This window comes from Bombus terrestris, chromosome 14, assembly GCF_910591885.1.
Source record: "Bombus terrestris chromosome 14, iyBomTerr1.2, whole genome shotgun sequence".
NCBI classification, from domain to species: domain Eukaryota; kingdom Metazoa; phylum Arthropoda; class Insecta; order Hymenoptera; family Apidae; genus Bombus; species Bombus terrestris.
The window spans coordinates 8,066,746-8,086,956 of NC_063282.1; the positions used below are offsets into that span (position 1 = coordinate 8,066,746).

The 20,211-nt window shown below is 36.7% G+C and overlaps 1 protein-coding gene across 4 annotated transcripts in view; it reads left to right on the top strand.

The window, feature by feature from the left end:
- Positions 1–20,211, top strand: part of LOC100644578 (inactive rhomboid protein 1) — a 284,993-nt gene that overhangs the window by 13,741 nt on the left and 251,041 nt on the right. For all 4 annotated transcript variants that reach the window (XM_048412097.1, XM_048412099.1, XM_012316503.3 and 1 more), the window contains exon 3: positions 16,204–16,440. The gene's annotated coding sequence lies outside the window, so the exon portion shown is untranslated. The remainder of the gene's footprint in view (positions 1–16,203; positions 16,441–20,211) is intronic.

Below are 20,211 nucleotides of genomic sequence, written 5' to 3' on the forward strand. Positions count from 1 at the left end.
AATTCGAAAGATCTACGTTCTTATTTATAAATATTAGGATATTCTAGCAAGCGCGATAAACTTGAAAACTAGAGAGAACAAGCGAATTTATTTCTCTATTATACCTCATTTACATGTTTCATTTATTCGAGAATCAGAATCGATGCCATGAAATTTCTACAAATTCCTCTTTGTATTTTCTAAATATATTAGGTCATCCCATAAGTTCGTGTCGACTTTTGTGTATACATTTCATGTGTCGATTTATAAACATACAGCGATAAGGAACCAATGCGCTTGAAAAATGAGAAGAAGTTGTACAACGAGAGGGGATTACATTTTTTCATGAAACTGAAAGGTATGTAAACAATCTTAATATACATAACCGCTCGAAAAACGGAACGAATTTATGGGATGACCTAATATATGTCGTAGCAATTGAAGGCTTAATTTTAGAACTTTTCGTGTTAAAAACGTCTAGAAACAATTCACGATCAGTTTGATTTGAACTATAACAGCGCATTACTATGAAGTAATTATTATCTTAGATTGCTAGAAATGTTGTACATTTCAAAAATAGTGTGATAACACGCGTCAATTCTACAATATCGATTATTTAACGAGACTGTCCCGACTTCACTTATTTCGTACATTTATGTACATAACCCGGCTCGTCTTTCGTTAGTAACGTTTGTCCAGAGATTAATAATCCCCGTTTCCTGGTGCAGTCTTTGTTGGAGTTGCATTAAAATGTTTACCGATTGTAAATATACCGATATGCAGCGGGCGAAATGGATTGTCCCTCTGTACTTCCTGCTATTCCAATGAATATTTCATACCATTTCGTTTTTTCACTCCACCTATTGTTTTCGATACATTTATCTTATTCAGGATACAAAAAAGACAATACTGAAAAGCTTTGGAGATTTCATTGATAGCTGGATGTATAGTACCGAAATCCTGCTTCTGCTTCGAAAGCAGAGAATCGCTTCAATGGAAATACTGTATGTATAGCAGTGTGTTTGGTTGAATGCAAATCTCGTTTTTAATTCACGAGGGATATTGATCGCGGATCAGGAATGAAATTAGTGAGACAAGGGAGAAGCGAAATGTTTTATGCTTCATTCTGGTTCTTAAATATTAATGTTTGCTTTGTTGGAATGGATGATTTGCTTCGTTTCATAGCGAATATGTTATACATGTTTGAATCGATCGGTTCACCTTAAGGCACTGTTCAAATTTTCATTTCAGGAAATAAGTATTCGTTATATGAGAATACGTATGGTAACTCACCTTTCGTTATCTTGATTCTTTTATAGAGACAGAAAGATCATCTCGAAAGAGTAGGTATAGATATGTATCGTTTTCAAGTATTCTGCGTATCTGTAAGATTTCTGCATATTGTTGAAGATTCAAAAAGAAGCTATTTTACTTACAAACTAGTCCAAACCGCAGAATGAAATATTACATATCTATCTGAAAGTAATTTATTCTAATAGACGAAAATTATACTTTTCCATCTAGAAAAAGAACGCAGCTACACTCTGCAATATGGATAAAGATAAAATACATGTAGTATGTTTTTATCTCTAGCAACTTCAAAAGTATATTTCTAGTCGCTCGAAACGTTCTTTCCATACTTTTTAGATCTTCCAGAAAATCGTGTCTGGTAACATTCAGCAGAGAACGAGGATCCAGACTTCCTGAATGGAAAATATCAGGATTGCCATATTATCCTAGAATTCTGTCGTAAGTCGGCATAATGGTAAATTGAGTGGGGCAGAAACGCGTTATCCAATTTCGAAAATAATCTCTCGTCGTAAAGAGGAGTAATGAAACAAGTTCGTCGGTAGTTGGCCAAGGAAGTTGGCTAGCGTCGTAAAACACGCGGAATTTTAATGAACAAGTTGGGAAATTTCAGTGAGGAATAAAGTACGCCCGAAAGAAAGTCTCTCGAGCGTTCGTAGATGCTCTCAAATTATAGTGGAAGTCCCGACGAATGGAACTTAGGAAAGTGATGCCAAATGGAAAGGGCCGTATTTTACTTTATTACAGAATACACGTAGAGGACTACCTCTAGAGTTCTAAACAACGCTCTCTTTTGCTTACAACTCTATTCTTTTCCTAATATTTCATCCAAACTGGTTATTTCCAACTAAATCTTTCTCTTCCTTCGACTTCCTTCGACTTTGTGTTATTTGAGAAATTCCTATTGCAAAGTTGCTTTCATAGGAAATTTCCTTGTCTTGTTTCGTGAACATTTTATGTTGCCGCGTTAAGATTGTATTCTATTGTAAGATGCATTCTGTAAATTCCTTTTTATAGTTTTTATAAAGGAACTATAGTACTATTTCTATGATCATTTTGCATATATATTTGGCTATGTTTTAGTGGTATTTACAATTTTATCTTAAAGAGAAACCATCAAAAGAGGCTGCTGTATAAATTTAAGAATACTTATTAAAATAATTTTTTCTCGTATGGCGAGTATTAATCAACTTACAATCCTGGTTCATTCGATTATTCTTTTCATCATTTTGTATAGTACTTGCTAAATCTATAAATTCCATAATATACCGGCTGTGACAGAATATGTTGGATTAACTTTGGAAGCTTATTGTGTACCTAGAAACAGTGAAAGCAGTTCATATAAACATATGTTCTATCTGTCTTCGTTTATCAAATATATCTATTATGCACACAACACCACTTAAAAATATTGATGTACTAAAGTTCTGAATACAACGAGCTTATTAACAAATTGGGTAAACACCAGGAAACATTCAGAGTGTAAGGGGATGTATGCCAGGACAGTCTTGTCTTGAAGTACAAGGTAGCCATTTCGAGCATCTGCGAAAATAATTAGGTAACAGAAAATTATATATACATATCTTCTAAACGAAGACATTAGAACATAGGTTTATCTGAGTTGTTTTTCGTTGTTTTTGGATGTACAAAATTAGCTCTCGAGAACTCTTTATTACTTTCGTATGAGAATTATAGAAATGAAACATTAATGAAAATATGCTTGGTTGGAAGATAAGAGTATGTAAAGATACTTTTAGTAACTAGCGTAAGTTAGAGCATTGGAACGATTATCGCCAGAAAGAAAATGTAAGTTTTACAGGACGAATAGTTGACAAAATCGTTAAGAGACTCTGGTCCAAATATGTATCTCGAATAGCACCGTTATTAGATTCTTGAAGCGTTTCCTTGACCTGCTTGTACCACCGGCAGTTTAACAGTGGTACGAAGAATGCTCGTGGCGTTGTAGCTAGCTGCATGAAACTATTTTGCACAGTTATCGCGGGCTCGAGTGGTTTCTTCAACATCGTGGTACGAGTATACCGTGTCTCGTATCATCTTGCGCTTTTAAATTCGTTTCTAACTCGAGCCGAACTTTCTTTTCAAGCACCAATTGAATATCTTTTCTTTCTTTTTTCCAAACTGAAAACAGACTCGCGATACACCAGGATCATCCAATTCAACTGGAAAGCGTTGTTTACGCGAAATCCAGTTTCAAATAAAAATATGGAAAGTTTTCGGATGAAATGTAATTTTCAAGTCGATCTCTTCTTGTTTTTATCTCGTAATATTGGAAACGTTTCACAGATTTTGTTTCAGAATTTTTCTTTTACAGAATGCTTTCACATCGTTGTACTGTATTTTATCACGGTATTTTGGCTCGGCTCTTGGCGGATTTTGATGGTTTTAATATTTAGATTTATCGAACGTGTTTTGTAAAACAAAGATTGAAAGACTGGTTACACAAAGTGGTTTTCAAAGGCAAATTAATCGAAATATAACAGAGAACAGAGTATTCCTTGATTTATCGCGGTATGAAATTTTATCGCTTGTTTGGTCTGCGAATTTTAGTTTCTGTCGAATCGTTATCGAAGAATCTCGATATTTTATTTACAATTTCCTAAAAAATATTGCTAAAAAATAATAGTTGTAGTAAGAAACTACAAATGTTTGAAAGGGTTGAAGCAACAATTATTATGTGAGATTTCGAATAATAAAAGTTGTGGTAAAATTTAGCAACAGAATTTTCGAAAGGGTTAATAACCCCAATGACTACGTCTACTTGGATCATTTCCAATTCAAACATTTGCCTGCGCCTGATCCACAAGTTGATTGACACACGTCGAGTACGGAATATTGTACGGTTCGAATAGTATTATCGACCGAACCTAACGCATCGTTGCATCGGCGATATTCCGCATTGAGTGTCGTTTCTCCCTCGAGCGTGTCTCGGTCTCGTTAGCTTTATGTAATCATGTTCGTCCAGATTGCAGACCGACTGTAACCCACAGTTAGTCTGGCATTAGCGTATGCATCATTATCGCCAGATAATTGATAATTTGACAACAAAACCGGATTATCACGATGCATTCAGAAGAACTTTCCTGTAAACGATTATTTCTGTGTTGCTGCTAAATTAATAGGAGCTTTAGCCTTTGATATTATTCTGTTAATATTATCTGCTTTTAATGTTATCGTTGGATTATTAGTATCATTAATAGTTTGAGTCAGTATTGAATTGGATTGTTTTGTTTAATTTTATACGTATTCTCTGTTTCACGTGATCGACATCATTAACCTCTTCGTATCTTCTTCGAGATTGTATCATTTCAAATATCTCTTTATCCCTTTATTCATAAAAAGCGTGAAATACACAAAAGATAAGAATATTCTATCGAGTACTAAAACCATTTCGAGTCAACAGGTTTAATGATCTTCATTGCGTTAATATATTTCACATAAAATAAGATATTTAGATTTAAAATGAAATGAATACGATCATGCCATTTTTCATATTTTGAAGAAGAATAAATTATTCGTTTCGTTCATCATTGAAATCAAGGAAGAACAGTAATTAAGAAAAATATAGATTTAAAAGATAGACTGGCCCTCGAGCACACAAATATTCGTTTCCTTACCACCTGAGAGTAACACGACTCACTGTTTCAATAAATCGTTCGCGGTAAACGCTCGATTTACGTTCTTAGGTACATATATATGTATTTGAGGATTTGGAACGAGTTACTTCAATGATCCAGGTCAAAAGTTCATGTTTGCTCCAATGAATATCGAAACTCCCCCAAAAACCACGATGAAACTAATAATTTGACAAATTCTTCTTGACGAATCACTTTCCTTTCACTTCAGCCTGCATTCTTCCAAATATCGCGGTGAATTTGTATAATTAGCGTAATTAATCGAGACACGTTTCTTAAACTATTTGTCGTCGGTCGCAGTTTTAAACAGCAGCTTAACTGCATCTGCAAATATACATAGAAATCGCGTCAGATAGCACGGGGGTGGAGTGAAGTTTCGTTCGCAGTTAACTTGAAAATTTGGTTATAACTCGGTGAAAGCCTCGTTGCAAACTAAGCCGATTCGGGTTGGCTGCAAGATTTAACCATAATTAGAAAACTTTCTCGTAAGGGACTGTTTCCTCTGTTTATTACCAATTTCTGAGAATCTCGCGATCTCTCTTCTTTTTTCCCTCCCTTTTTTTCGCAACTTCGAGCGTTGGCGAATTATGAAGCTCGCCTTCGAACATGAGCGAAGAAACCGAAGCTTCTTGATCTCGAAACTCGCGTAACGGTTCCTTCCTTTAGTCAACACCGCTTTTCTTGCAACTTTTATGTTTCAGCAGGCTAGTCAGATGGTGTAACTGCGAGAAGATAAACTTTGATCACCGCTTTCGTCTGGCAAATTAGTGCGCCCCGTTTTCCATTGGCTATGGTTATTTCTTAGCTATCTCTTCCCCTGTAATTACACGTTAGTATACCTTTTTTTCTTTAGACCTGCACCGTGATATTTTAATTACGCGCCGTACCTGCAGTGCAATATCTTGTTCCGTAACGTGAGATAATTTGTTCCCTTCTTCGCGGATGACTACCGTCGAAATATTTCAGTATATATAGAAGTATATCTTGTTCCAACCTGACGATTTTTTAGAATGTTGGAATATTGTTAATAATAAATACTTCTTTTGAAATATTAAAAGTCTCTGTAGCAAAATGAGAGCAAGATTCAACTATAAGAATCCGTGAACCGCAACATGGATAATTGAAGGTAAAATATTCATTGCCTTTTAATTAATAGATCGTAGAGCCGAGATATCTTTAGCATGATCTCTTTCTGACACGGTTGTCACGAAAATTACCTGGCAATGCCGGTATCACGCCTTAAAATAACGTCATTCATAGGCATTCATACATGGAAGCAGCAAACAGATGTAGGACGCATAGTTCGGTGAGGGCAGAGTTAGCATTCACACGATCCATGGATCCTGTTGGCCAGTAGGTTTTATCGAAGGGCTGGTAGAACTCTATAGGACATTAGGATATTGCGAACGAACGAGCTGCACACCCGTTATTCAACGGCAAATCGAACAACGTGGCCGTTCCATCTATGCGACCTTCCCTCATAGCGGTCGTTCCAATAATTCATCTCGCTAGCACGTAATAGCTGCATGTTGCCGAGATACCGTGAGCAAACCGACCAACACTGTCTTCAATAGAACGACCATGTTCGGTGGTTCTTGGATACAGATGCTGGGCGTTTCGTGAACTGTTAATAATTTGCGAGTGCAAGCCGGTAGTATCTCCCAAGTTTCTCGAAATTCGTTTATTTCATTCTTCGTAATACTATAAAGGATATTGTAGAAAGTCGGTGGTAAATTTTAGAAACATGAAGATTTCAAGATGCAGGAAATGTATATGATGTATAATAGTACGTAAAATATGCAAAGTAGAGTATCTACGATCGTTACAGTGTGCAATAGGCGTATTCGTTACAATTTTCAATAAGTGAAACAAATCTCTATTTTCTAGATATATATTTATTTTTTGAGTTCTATCTCTTTACTTGTATTTTAACGACATTTGTATTAACGACATTTAGATCCCCGTTTATTCAGACATTTGTTCTGGTGAGTATATTAACTTTCGCAAACACATTATACATTAGGGGGGCTTTGTTAAGGTTCGAACATCGCGTGACAGTCGGTGATTTAGGATCGAAAAAACTGGTGGTTGGAAAAAAAGAGTCTGATATTGATCTTCTGATATTTAGCCTTTGGGAAGATATCTTTGTTGCTGTGATTAATCGAGGCCTGTTATGTAGGCGTTATTAATTTCGGGGAATATTGTGTTGTGGAGAATTGAGCGTTTCTTTGATAATCTTAATAAAAGGTGTAATCGTGCAAGGAACGAGAATGAATTTTTATAAATTTGCATTTGAATACTGCGTTAGAGAAACTTATTGCTAGATTTTGTCGATTGTAAATGATTAAGTGTTTCTTTAATAATTTGTCGTGTAACTAGGGGAAGTTGATATTTTTTGTAAATTCACGATTTAATATCATGCGCGAATACTATACATTTTTGTTGACTTCTTGATCGTGGAAGCTTGAATGTTTCTTTCACATGGGTTTAAATATATTGTATAGGTGTGGTTGAAAAATTTTCCAAGCTTTTAGATATACTAAGAAGATAGCAAATGCACATGCTCTACTCCGAATTTAAGTAAAAAAAGGTGGTATTGGTAGATTAAAATTCTTAAAATTGCTCTTCAATGGTCACCTCTCTATTTAAGACGTAAGTACGAGCTTTCTACGTGAAAGCACAGATGAGCTAGTCCATGGTGAAAGCTCGATGGCAAGTGAGATATTTGTCGGTTGATGAGATAGGCCGTTTTAATGGTTACCAGGAAACTTTTTCGCAGATGCTGAGTGCTTGACAAACAGACGGTCTTTATTTTGGCTGATTTAGTGGCGACCACAAATTTATGCTATTTCCTTATGAAAATACTTTTTCACTCTGTGGTTCGCGCGAATAAATCTGAAAAATAAGGAATTGCACGGCAAAGCGAAACTTTTCGATGCTCTATTTCTCGACGTACGAGAAAGCTTTTCTTTCCTGGTTTCTCCGCCGGGCATGGCAAAGTATCGTGCTTTTCTTCCCCGTTACTTTTCCCCTTTGCCAAAGATCGATAATCGACAGAGGAATTTCATATATTTTCGCACACTATGCGCATTCCGAACATTTTTATACTTTCAAATCTCGCATATAATTCGCATTGGAATTATGAAATATCTCGCGGAATTTCTTTTTTGATTCGCGTATATATTATAGCGTGTATTATTGCGCTTATTATGCATGTATTAATTAAAAATTCACTTGATCAAGCACCTTTCTTTGAAGCGTGAAATTGATCGAAAAATTCTAAAGCATTTCTTTTACGTTTTGCTGTTTATATTGTCTGCTATTCCAACTTGTCAGTTCGAAATACTTTCACTTGCACGAAGGATCTTCGACGAAGGTAGAATTCCAGCTTCTACCGAATCGGTTAATTAAAGCAAAGAAAAGATTTTAACCACGGTCGAGCAAGTTGTGGTAGGTTAGTTCGTAACAATGCAGCAACGGTGGTTTTCATGACACGAGCATTGCCATTGTTTGTCGCGTTTACGTTTCCCAGGGGGATTTAATTGAATATTCCGACGGAAATTACGACTCCTCTCTTTTTTTTTTTTTATAAAATGTTCAGTGGGCTCGTCGCTAATGAATTTCCTTATGGCTTTCGTCTAAACAATTTTTACGTGTAATTACAGGTTACATTCGGCTGGTAATAATGCGAGTGTAAGCTCGACGATAAATTCCTTTAATATAAACCAGTATTTTGGAAGTTTAAAGCGTGAAATTTTACGCCGTCGAATGCGCTAACCAAAGCAGATTTAATTAAATTTTAGCAAACTTTATGTTACTCGTACGGTAATCGAGGAAGATGTTCACCTCGTAATTATATGCACGTTAGTTATTTTCATACTAAACGGAAATAATATTAATTATCAAAATTACAAAATTAGACCATATTAAGTGTACAGAGAAATACGGATATAAGGAGCCAGCAAACAAAATAAAGATAGAAAATACTTCGCATTAGGCGATAAATCCACAACGTTTTGTAAGAAATTAAGGGCTTGACTGATGTTACGACAATCGATATTTTAAAAATATTCAGCAGTATAGGAGATGCTTATATTTCAGTTTCAGAACAAATAAAAACGTTTCCTTGCGCGTCTTCCCAATGTCGATGGTAGTTTCGTTTAAAAATATATTTTTTTAATCTTGAAGTTTGAGAGATCGGACGAGAATCGATCTCGTTTCGGTTTTCGTCTAGTCTTTCGGTATAGTGGTTTCTTCCCACGTATGCACGTTTCATCAATGTTATGTAAGTATGTATGAGAATGCTCGAAGGGAGAATGGATTTGATGCGCGCTGCAAAGTGGTATCACTGCCCCCTTTCTCACGAAATTGATACACGTACCGCGGCACACGTGTATTTTACACAGGTGCTCTATGGGGCCTGTATGCTAAGAAAGATGGAGGGGATGCTTTACCTTTTCAACGGTGGCGTGCCATTTCGCTTTACCGCCTCCTATCATTTCTCTTCTCAACTTTCGACTTTTTCTCCTGACAATATTACCAACCTTCAACTTCTGTATTTTTTTTTCTTCCAGTGAAATTGTTCCTCAGCGTCAAACTTTTAATTATTCGAAATTGCCTGCTTCGCAAGAACATTCCCTCGAACAGTTTAGTTTCGTTCCCTTTCTTCTTCGAGCTGAGGAAAAGCTATGCATACGAAGATTATAACAACGAGTTTATACTTTCTACATATTATATCGAAGAATATTTTAAAAGATATTCGATGTTCGTTTCGCGAACAACATCGGAAGGGATTCTATTAAGCTTCTGAATTTTGTATTAAAATAATCGTTCAAATTATTACGCAATTGTATCGATAGAGCATCGGCGTTGTTGCGACAAATGGTAGCAGTAACTTGATAACTCGCGTCGCAAATTTCCGATACGCTCCGGACTACTTAATGGCGCGAGGGTGCGTTATATTGGAAGATGTGTAACGAGTGTTCTTTCTTGTTTTAATTTTAATATACGAGGACAACTGAGGAAGAATATGATAAGCCATTACAGCTGTCATTTATACGAAAGCGATTTAAAGATTCCATGCATTGCTATCTATGTAGCTCCATATTGCTAAAACCTTTTTAGTCGATTTACAGATTAAATATGTATCCTTAATAGCGGTGCTTAAAACAACGATAATCACCGTTTCCAAATTCCATCGATATTTCCTTACTTTAGTCATATATCACACGAAACCCATTCACCACCAGCATCAAAAATATTAGATTTATATCTCAATCTGTCTACTTCCGAATGTTCTATGGCTAGCGTAATCAATATTACTTTAACGATTCCTTGGATGAACACGAAAATTTCATTGAACGGTATCTCTCCATCTATACTTCTCAATCCCAGCGAAACATAGGAAGGCTCGTCTACCAATTAGCACATGGGAACAAATGGGGCAAATACCTGTCACGGTGTAGCCGTAATCCGAATAAAAGCCAAGAGAAAAGGGATGATGAATTATTAGCAGGCAGAACGGAAGCTTTGAAACGGCTGCGTCGACTATACTTTACAGTCCGTCAGCCGTGGCTTCTCCCTTCATCTAACATTCCAACCTCGTTGGTATCTGCTCATCCTCGTATTCGGGATGGGAATGACAAACTTCCCGTTTCCATCGATTGGAAATACCGAATCCACGGTATCAAACTTTTTAATGGAAAAGACGCCACAGCCGTGTGGAACGCACGGTTTGGGAATTATTTTCGAAAAATGACATCCGGAGTTTTCCATCCACTTTACTTGCCTTACTGGTTTAAAGAGGAGAAGAGGGATCGGGGGAGGAGGGGCGAGGTGGAAAGAGGGGAGTGATTTACATCGTGGAAGGTGTCACGGGAAAACCAGGAATATTACCGGTTCTGCAGGATGTGGTCATGAATTATCCTGGCCTGCGTGAAATATCTCTAGACAGGTCTAGGACGTGCCTGTAAGACCTTAATGCCATTAGGAATTTCACTCCGCGAACACAGTCAGTTGAATTAAGCCGAAGAAATATTTTCGTCATCCGGCTACGTTTCTGGCACACCGTTTCGTGCTAAGTTTCAAATCAGGCTTAATAATTTCCTAAAGGTTTGTCAAGTTTTATCTTATTCTTTATAAAAGCTCTTTGCAGGTTGAATAACGATCGAATAATCTATTTGATGCTTTAGTCCTGATAATTATCGTATACCGTGAAATATCGGCCTGGAAAATCGTAAAGACGTTCTAGAAGTGCTGTTGTTAATAACTGAACGATCGCGCGAGATATTTGATAATCCAGGGCAATGAAATTTCATAGCGAAGCCGGCCATTGTTCCGTCGTTTTCCAACCGAAACTCGTAGAAAACTTGCACGGGTCGAGAGTAACGATATGAGTTTTTAAGAGGAAACTGCGTACGTGATCGCGATCTACGCGTCCATGAATTTTCCCTAGAAAATTCAATCGACCAATATTGAAATATCCAGCGAAATTTGATTGAATCGCATTGTAACATCGGCCATATGGATTCGTTGATTAAACCCAGATAACTCGTTGCGCTCGATATCGATCACCATATCAATCCTATGGGTATTGGTTACTATCTTTTCACGTACTAGAGAAGAACGATTAGCAGCGACAAATTGCATATTAATGGCAATGTAGAACGTGAGGCTTACGGCCAACCTGATCCTATTCCCAATTCGAATCACGGATGTGCTCGATCACTGGAAGTGCGCGACTTTACGATCCACCGCTTCCCATTGATATTTCCGTCAGCTGAATTTTATCATAGCAAAAGATAGATTCGAGCGTGCATTCGTGCTGATATTTCACTAGCATCTCGTTATTCTCCGTATCGCATTAGCAATTATCAAATTAAGAACTGTCGGATGTGTGTCGTCGAATATCTTGAATAAAAATAGAAGAATAAAATAAATTGGAGCCTGATTAAAACAATAGAAATTCGGTATTTCTATATTAGGTTAATGTATCGGATAGTTTCATAAATTTGTCGCTTTTTTGCCAAAACTTTGATATAGAATCAGTCATTGGAATCTTCAAGTAGATTAAGTATGCATTAATAACCTTGTCAGACAAGCCCTTTAGAGCCAAGATGGATATCTTTGACTTTGTGCTGGATTAAATATGTGACTTTGCATTTATGTGTAGTGAAGTCTATTAATCTTTGGTTAAGTAGAACTAGTTTCTCAATCCTTTTATACGTCAAACTTATGCAATTTTAGTCGCTCAATTCAATCAATGGCTTTTTTAAACGTTCAGGTTTAATAGAGCTTGAGATATATAATCCTAATTGACGAATTAGCAATCATGGTTTCTTTAAATATTCAGGTCTAACAGGGCTTCAACTACTGGATTCTAATTGATCAATTTACATAATCGTCGCTCATCATCATTTACATATTCATAGTCTGTAATCATTAATCATTATTTTTTCGAATCTCCACACCTTTTGAATCCACCTTGTGTGCTTTAAACACACTGTGCCAAGATCCACTATGACACCTTCAGTTATCCTTAAAAGGGCAATTGCAGCGAGGGATGGCCGAGACATTTGTCTCGGATTATACCCGCCCCTATTTGCTTTGGCGCTTGAAGGTGTGTAAACGTGGCGCTGATGCGATGAATGTATCCCAAACCCTCCTAGCGATGTCGCTTTATTTTTGCCGGCGACGGTGCTTCGGGCAATTGGGGCGTAAGTGGTGCCCGGGCGTCAAACCCTCGTTGAAGTTTAAACGACTTCGAACCTCTTCCAACCTCTCGCGCCCATCAGGCGACGCGCCTGTCCTCGTCGTAACAACTCAGTTTGCAAAGTCGAGATGCTCGCCGATAAAAGTTACATCGTTTAACGAACACGTTCTTAGCTTTCTGCGAGAGGCTCGTGTGCCTGTGGATGAGGTAGTTGGGTTCGTTTTCAGCCAAACAACAATTTGGCTCTGCTTCGCCCCATCAGCGTGCAGGAATTGAGACAGATAGGGTTTTCTTTCATTCTGTTCTTTTCTCCTTTTTACACTTTGGAAATCTGCTGCCAACCAGATAAATTTTTATATCGTACCCTGCGGTTTTGTACCAACTTAGGGGGCGCAAGGGGATTTAAACGTAATGGGAAGTTATGTTGGGACGTTGGTCGATAAGACCGCCAACCGGTGTGTTAAGATTTCTGATAGAGGTTCTTGACGAGCATTCGTTATTTAGATACGCTTCGGACGTTCCCTGAAATGTTTGCTTATGTTAAGTTAATTTTGGTTGGCGCAAAGATATCGTAAGTTAAGTTTTAATTGGTGTTGTTGGCTCATAGGTAGGATATTTAGTAGTTTGGGTCAAATTTCGATAAGATTTAGTTTAGATTATTTAATGTTAATGTATTTGATTGTATCTTGTATTTTGTATTTTACGTGATAAAAGCTTGGTGATAAAATTGGTGTTGTTGGCTCATAGGTAGGATATTTAGTAGTTTGGGTCAAATTTCGATAAGATTTAGTTTAGATTATTTAATGTTAATGTATTTGATCGTATCTTGTATTTTGTATTTTACGTGATAAAAGCTTTTTTAAATAATTTATTCGATATTTTATTCTAGTTATCGTAATTCTTCCATACGATAGCTCTTGCAAATGTAATTATGAATTTCCTGTGAATCCTAAAAAAACTAATCTAGGTGCAGTTTGGATTAGATTTAGGTTAATATCGCAGATTCAGCAATTTATGTTAGGTTTGGATTGATTTATAATAGGATACCATTTGGATTAAATGAACTCTAATGGATTTCTGCGCCGATGCACGGTACGCTTGAAATCCCCTATTCCCGGTAAAATAACTTAAGGTGTCATAATTGCTCTTGAAAGAAGGAAATCATAGAACAAGGACAGTCTTTACATACAACCGTAATGATACAGTTATTAATTTTTTGCCAGATTAGATTACACGCTTTTCGGAAAGGTAGAGAATCGTTGCTTGTGATTCGTGTGAGGAACATAGTGGAAGCTAATAAGAAACATGGTATCGCGTGATACCTGAGCAACATGCGAGCCTAGGTTTTTTACGTGAATTTATGTTAATCCCGATTCCCCGTCCCTGATACTTAAGACCGACGGTGAACCATGATTTTACCGAAATATTAATCTACCCGTGTATCAACCCCTTTCTAAAATGTAGCTTTAACGGGGTGTGTGGTTAGGCAACATGGCTGCTAGACTAATGAAACTGCTTGTACGATGATAAAATCGATTAAATATTCGGCTTTTCCCATGATTTACATTTGTGGCTATGGTGTAAAGAAGGTTGTATACACGCATATTTTAGCATCGTGAAATATCATAATGGTTCGTATATTCTCGTGCGAAGTGTAATACTTTGCGAGAAGATAAAAATATTTCAAATATTGCATTGTTGGAACAGTCAGGAATGTTTATTTTAGCAGAATACGTTTTTCCTTTTAGTATATGATCGTATTATTTGCCACTATTCGCGCGATAGTTAAAATAGGTAGATGATTTCAGAATGAAAGGATTCATACAATCGAATAATTTTCTTTTATTCGATGAAAGTAGTTAATAGTTAAGAAGTCGTATCTACTTTGTGATTTTTGATACTGGTGTATGTTAATATTTCCAAAGGGTCTTTTTCTTGCCTCTTAGACAAATAAATTAGAAAAATGATCTACGCCTCCAGCTTCCCTTACGTTCATCGAATAACTGCTTCGTTCGTCCCAATAAAAGCAGAATAACTAAGGAGACTTCTTACGCTTTGACATTTAAAGTTCCGTGGGCGTTGGTACAAAGAAGCTTTCACCCCCATGCAAACAAATTAGAAAATAATTCAACGCTTTAACTTTCATTGCAATCATCAAATAAATCTTTCCTGTTTACTTCTCTCGTCCGAATAAAAGTAGGATAATAAGTTAGTCATTCTTGTGCTTTGACATTTGAAACGCTATGGGCGTCAGTGTCCGATAGTTTCCACTCTCTAAAAAAGGAAGTATTGGAGAAATAATTCAAATCTTCTGCTTCCATCGGAATCGCCAAATACACGTTTCGTTTATTTGTTTTGTTACGATGGAAGTATAGTTCCACGTTACGATATTTGAAATTCTGCGGCCGTTTCCGGGCGTTTCAAGATTCCGTATGGTGTTCCAGTACACGGAATCCTCGCCGTTTCAGGCGTCACGATTCCCGACGCGGTGACAAAACAAATCTTCCTCTCGAAACTGGCGACCGGTGTTGCTTTCACAGGCTGCTGGTAATTACGTTCCCGCACCTGACAGTTATTACGGCCCTGTGCCGATGCTTCGTATGGTAGAGCCACGTGGAATTTGTGGATATTAACGAGAAGGACATTAACGGGATGATGAAATGGGCCACAAAGGAGGGGTTAATAATTGTTATTATGTGACAAGTTTCTTGTGGACGTATCATAGATAAGAGCAATAACGATGACGGTCTTACAAATACGTTGATACTTTTGATACGATTAATTCATCGAACGTCGACTGTTCAATCGTCTCGTGCAATATTAAGCTTCTTTGATATATCAAGAAAATGAGAATCGAGGAAATTGAATTTTAATACGAGGGCCACAGGTGAAAATAAGTCACGTCTCCTCCCTTTTTATAGAGGAGCGATTTTTAAATTCTATATATCATTAAACAATTCCATGTTAAAATTATCATTCCATCTGAATTTCGAATTATTATTGATACTATAAAACCTACTTTTATATTATCGCGTGTATCACGTATTAATTTGAGATTACACCACTGCAATATTGCGAAGCTGGATTTTATACGTTTAATCTTTTATCATAAATAGAAAAGCAGAAATTTTCCACGCCCTGCAAACTTAATGCAATTAAACAAACACTTACGTATTATAAGTATTGAAGGAATTGATAATTGGAAAAAAAGATAAGTGAACAAAATCTACGGAAACAAAATTTTAACAGGAAATATTAAATAATAATTAATAATTCCTCATACCTTAGTCCAAGAAACAAACGGAATTTAGAGCTTCATTTTGACATATTTTCGTAAAATATAGCCAGCTCTTAAGGCTATAATGACAATGTAACGTCTATAGAAACAGAAGGTCAAATAATCTGAGAAAAACAGAATCCTAGTCCAAAGAATTTATTTTCACTTAAAAGAACGCTATTCATGTTATCTAAGATTCGCCTATAACAAATTTGTCGCATTTTCGGAGAAATTCATTGGTTTCAGGTATTTAGGTATGTCTGTGTTGGTTTCAGAATTCTTGGCATGCGTAGGCCGAAGGAGGAAGCAGGGGGAGAATTGAACAGGACCGAGGAGCATGGCGTAGTGCTCGTTTTGGGGGTTGCTGGGAGATCAAAGGACGCGAAAGAGGGTCTGGCCGCTCTCGAGCGGTTCGAGAGCCGGTGAGCATCGCGACGGGGCGAGCAACCCCGTTGCCTCGGCCAACGTCTAACAACCCTCCCGTCTGTCACTGTCGACGAACAACAGAACAGGTAGGGATGTAGTTTCCTATTCGCTCAAAAGAATTTCCTCCCTCGACCGTCGTATCGGTCTTTCGTAGACAAACGAAATCCGATGAAACGCCCGATCCGCGTGTCTGGACGATGAGCTTTTAAACTTTTAGTTCAATTTTGTCTACCCTTTTTTTTTTACATTGTTCATTTGACGAGTTACCACATAGTACGAAATTAAATCGTACTATTTTTCAAGAGTGATGAAGTAAATAGTAGCTTGTGTTGTGTTTGAATAATTCTTTGATATAATTTAATAAAGTTGTAAACGAAACAATAATTCTTATAGATTTCTATAACTTCTTAGTGATTTGCGTTTCGTACATAATTCAATAGTAAGTCTGGCACTGTTAATTTTTACTATTTATATCATTTCACCTGCAAGTTTTAAGAATTCTTTTGCGCAATATGAGACGTGTAATTAAACATTTGTTCGGGTTAAAAAATTATGGCGAGTCGAGAACATCATAGCGATGGTAAATCGTCAAGTACGGGGATCGCGGTTTAGAGAGTGAACTTCGTGGTTTAGTATGTCGACCTGACATACCGCCATGGAACGTTTGGCGACGTGGCAACCGCAATTGCGGCTCTGTCGCCCTAACACCTTTGGTAAAAGCCACGTTATCTACGCGGTAATAAGGAATCCCGGAGTCGAGGGAAGGAAAAACACGCGGCTGCTTAACGAGTTTTCGCAAATCGAAGGATAATACCGAGGGAAAGCACAAGAGAACGAATGCTTTGGTTAAAGTCCGCGAATAGGGATAATGTAAAATGAAATTTCAGAGAATAGACGTCTCTCTCGGTTTCTTTGTTACGTTTTCTTTTTATAGCCAAGATGAGGCTATAGCGAGCAGAGAATCTTTTTCAGAAATCGCACGAATTTGCGATGGTACGCATAACAAATTCTTTTTCACATATTATAGGGTTTTTCCGTTCATCCTTTTTCCCAAATTAGAAAATTTCTCGTAGTCGAAGAATATTTTAATTCAATCCTTTCATCCTATATGTCGCAACACGAACAACGAACAACTTTGAGGTGACTGAAAAGATTTACGTGTTCGTCACGGCCACGTGCAGCAAAAACAGAAGTTTTCGTGGAAAGTGCGACCGAACTGGGGCTGTCCATACAAGGGTAATCGCGGTTCAAGGCTGATATAAAGTTCGTTCGTTTGCCAGGGCGCGTTCTCATGTTGTTTTGATTCCTTGTTAAATCACGATTGCGAAATACTTTGGCAAAGTTTTGGATTTAAAGAATGCTAAATTATTAGCGAACACGCGAGTGTGTCTCAGTAGTGTATATCGATCGATAACGCGACTATGATGGCGTTCCATTTGTAATGTAGTAGTGGAACCAAAGAATGTGAATGAAAGCAAATTAAATTTTCTTTCTTGCTAAACTATCGATGCAGCTGTATAGGACAACTAAAAATGAGTCGTTATTTGAAACAGGAAAATTTCTCCTTTTTAAGAATTTTTAATGGATAGAGATTGGATAGAAGCACGAGGAATTAATTGAACAATTTTACGATGATTTTATGGTCTTCAAAAAACTTTAAAGATATTATTCTCTGCTTATTCTGAAACATTTATTCAATAACGAAAAATTTGCGATAGTAGTGAAAATCTAATGATATAATTTTTATTATATGTAGAATAATATTATTCCGTATTAGTTTTTGTATTTTAATGATAATTTTTCATTAATAGCGTAGGTCTCGAAGCAGATTATTTTAAAAGGTTGTGTTTTATGAATATAGTTAAACATGAATCTAAAATTTTTTTTAGAGTTGTAATATACTATTATAATAAAATTCGATCTTATTGTATGTGTACGATATTATACGTATATTCGGGGAACAATGTAGGCGATTCATTTGCATTTATAATGTGCACGGTACGGATTGTGCTCTGGAGAGCGATAAACATTACATAATAAATAGAGCAACATAATGGGTAGTCGTAATTGGTCGTTACATATGAGTAATTTGCTCCATAGTTATAAGATCAGCCCTTATATGAATATACAATTTTTTTCTAATTTGCAACGAGACGGAACTACTTGAGAAACCTATAATTTTCTATAATTCTACAATATTCAACGATTAGACTTGGAATTTTCCTTACGTAACATAATTCACGTATTTATGTACCTCTTTGCATTAAATTTGATATCTTGTTAAAATTCGCGAAAGAATATTAGCCATCTGAAAGGCAAATCTCTTTTGATACAATTTTGCAACTTTTGTTAAAAATAATCTTCGAATAATTTCAAACCATTGATTTAGGGGTGTGTCTCGTAAATTTTCGAAAAGTCACGTGAGATTGTTATAAATCTATTTCATCGAAATAAATTTTTTCTTATATCGTAGCTCTGTAGATAAAGACGTTAAAAGTAAAGTTGCAATAAGCGAAACACCGCAGCGTTTCTTATCTCACTGCGATGCAAGCGAAAATATCCTTTGAGAAATATTCAGTATATTATACTTAATATCTGAAACTTCTCAGTAGATGCTTTTTTTATGCAACTGGAAACCCTTCACATCGCGGTTTACGTTTCAAATGAGTTAACCACTCGAGTTTATCGCCTAAGGAAGTTAAAATATGATAGATGAACAGTAACCTGGAGATGAAAGAGAGGGTCGAGTTTGTTGCTTTAGAGCTGAGGCTTTTTCTTTTCACGTGACATAGGATTAATCTCGGAGGATTAAATATTCATCATATTAAGGTTCGTCAACTTTTTGAATTGAGCTAATGAATAAAAGAGCTTACGAATAATGTCATTCATAATTAGCGTAATTTGCTCACGAATGTCGTAGCATCTTTCTCTCACAGTTTATGAGAGAACGTAATAGAAGATTAACTGCCGGAATCTATTACGAAGACTTCATTATTTATTTTCAAATATTACGCACGTTGTTTCCTCTTTCCTAATGAAGTAATCGACGAATTTTATGGCGGCGAGAATATTACAAATTTATTCATCAATTTTTACGACGAGTTTTACTTACATAAAAATTGGTCGTAGGAATAGGTTGATAACAACGAAATGCCAATCAGGTAACGTAATCGATTCTTTAATATAGCACGAAAATAAACGAACTGGCAACCTTCGGCCTTAGTAAAATTCCATCGATAATTTATTCAACCGTGGTATTTAGTACACGCTTCTTGGATTATCGTCGTCGATTACCTGGAAACTTTTAAGCCGAATTAAAAGGTTCGACAGAAGAGAAGTATGTATTTAGGTTCGCCCCTGTTCTCAACCCCAGTTTTCTTTCGTTCGAGCCGACAATAGGTCCCACAGGTCTGGTTTAAGCTAGGATTTTATTAAAACCATCTACCCATGATCCTTTGTTGCCCGACAACGAATAGGAGGGGGATGGAGAAATAAATCTCTTTTGATTGCATGGTCGTCGCATTAATGTCCGCCGGCTTCCTGCAGCCACTCGAAGAATACCAGGGGCTGGTGAGGGTGTTAGGCGAATGGATGACAATAAGCACACTCATTCAAATTACATCGCCGAGTTTTTGTTGCTGGAAAATGCATCGGTTCTTATAATTTCCCTTAAATGAAATTGGTGCATTCAACGTGCGTGTGATTTCATCAAAAACCGCGATTATATACAATTTAAAATTTAAAATTGCGCGTTGCAATTCTTTCACGTTTCATCGAGGTTCCGTGTTTTTAATTGGAAATTTTTTGACGTAATTTTTAGGGAATAATTTAGGGGCTTCTTGAAAAACGGGCGTGTC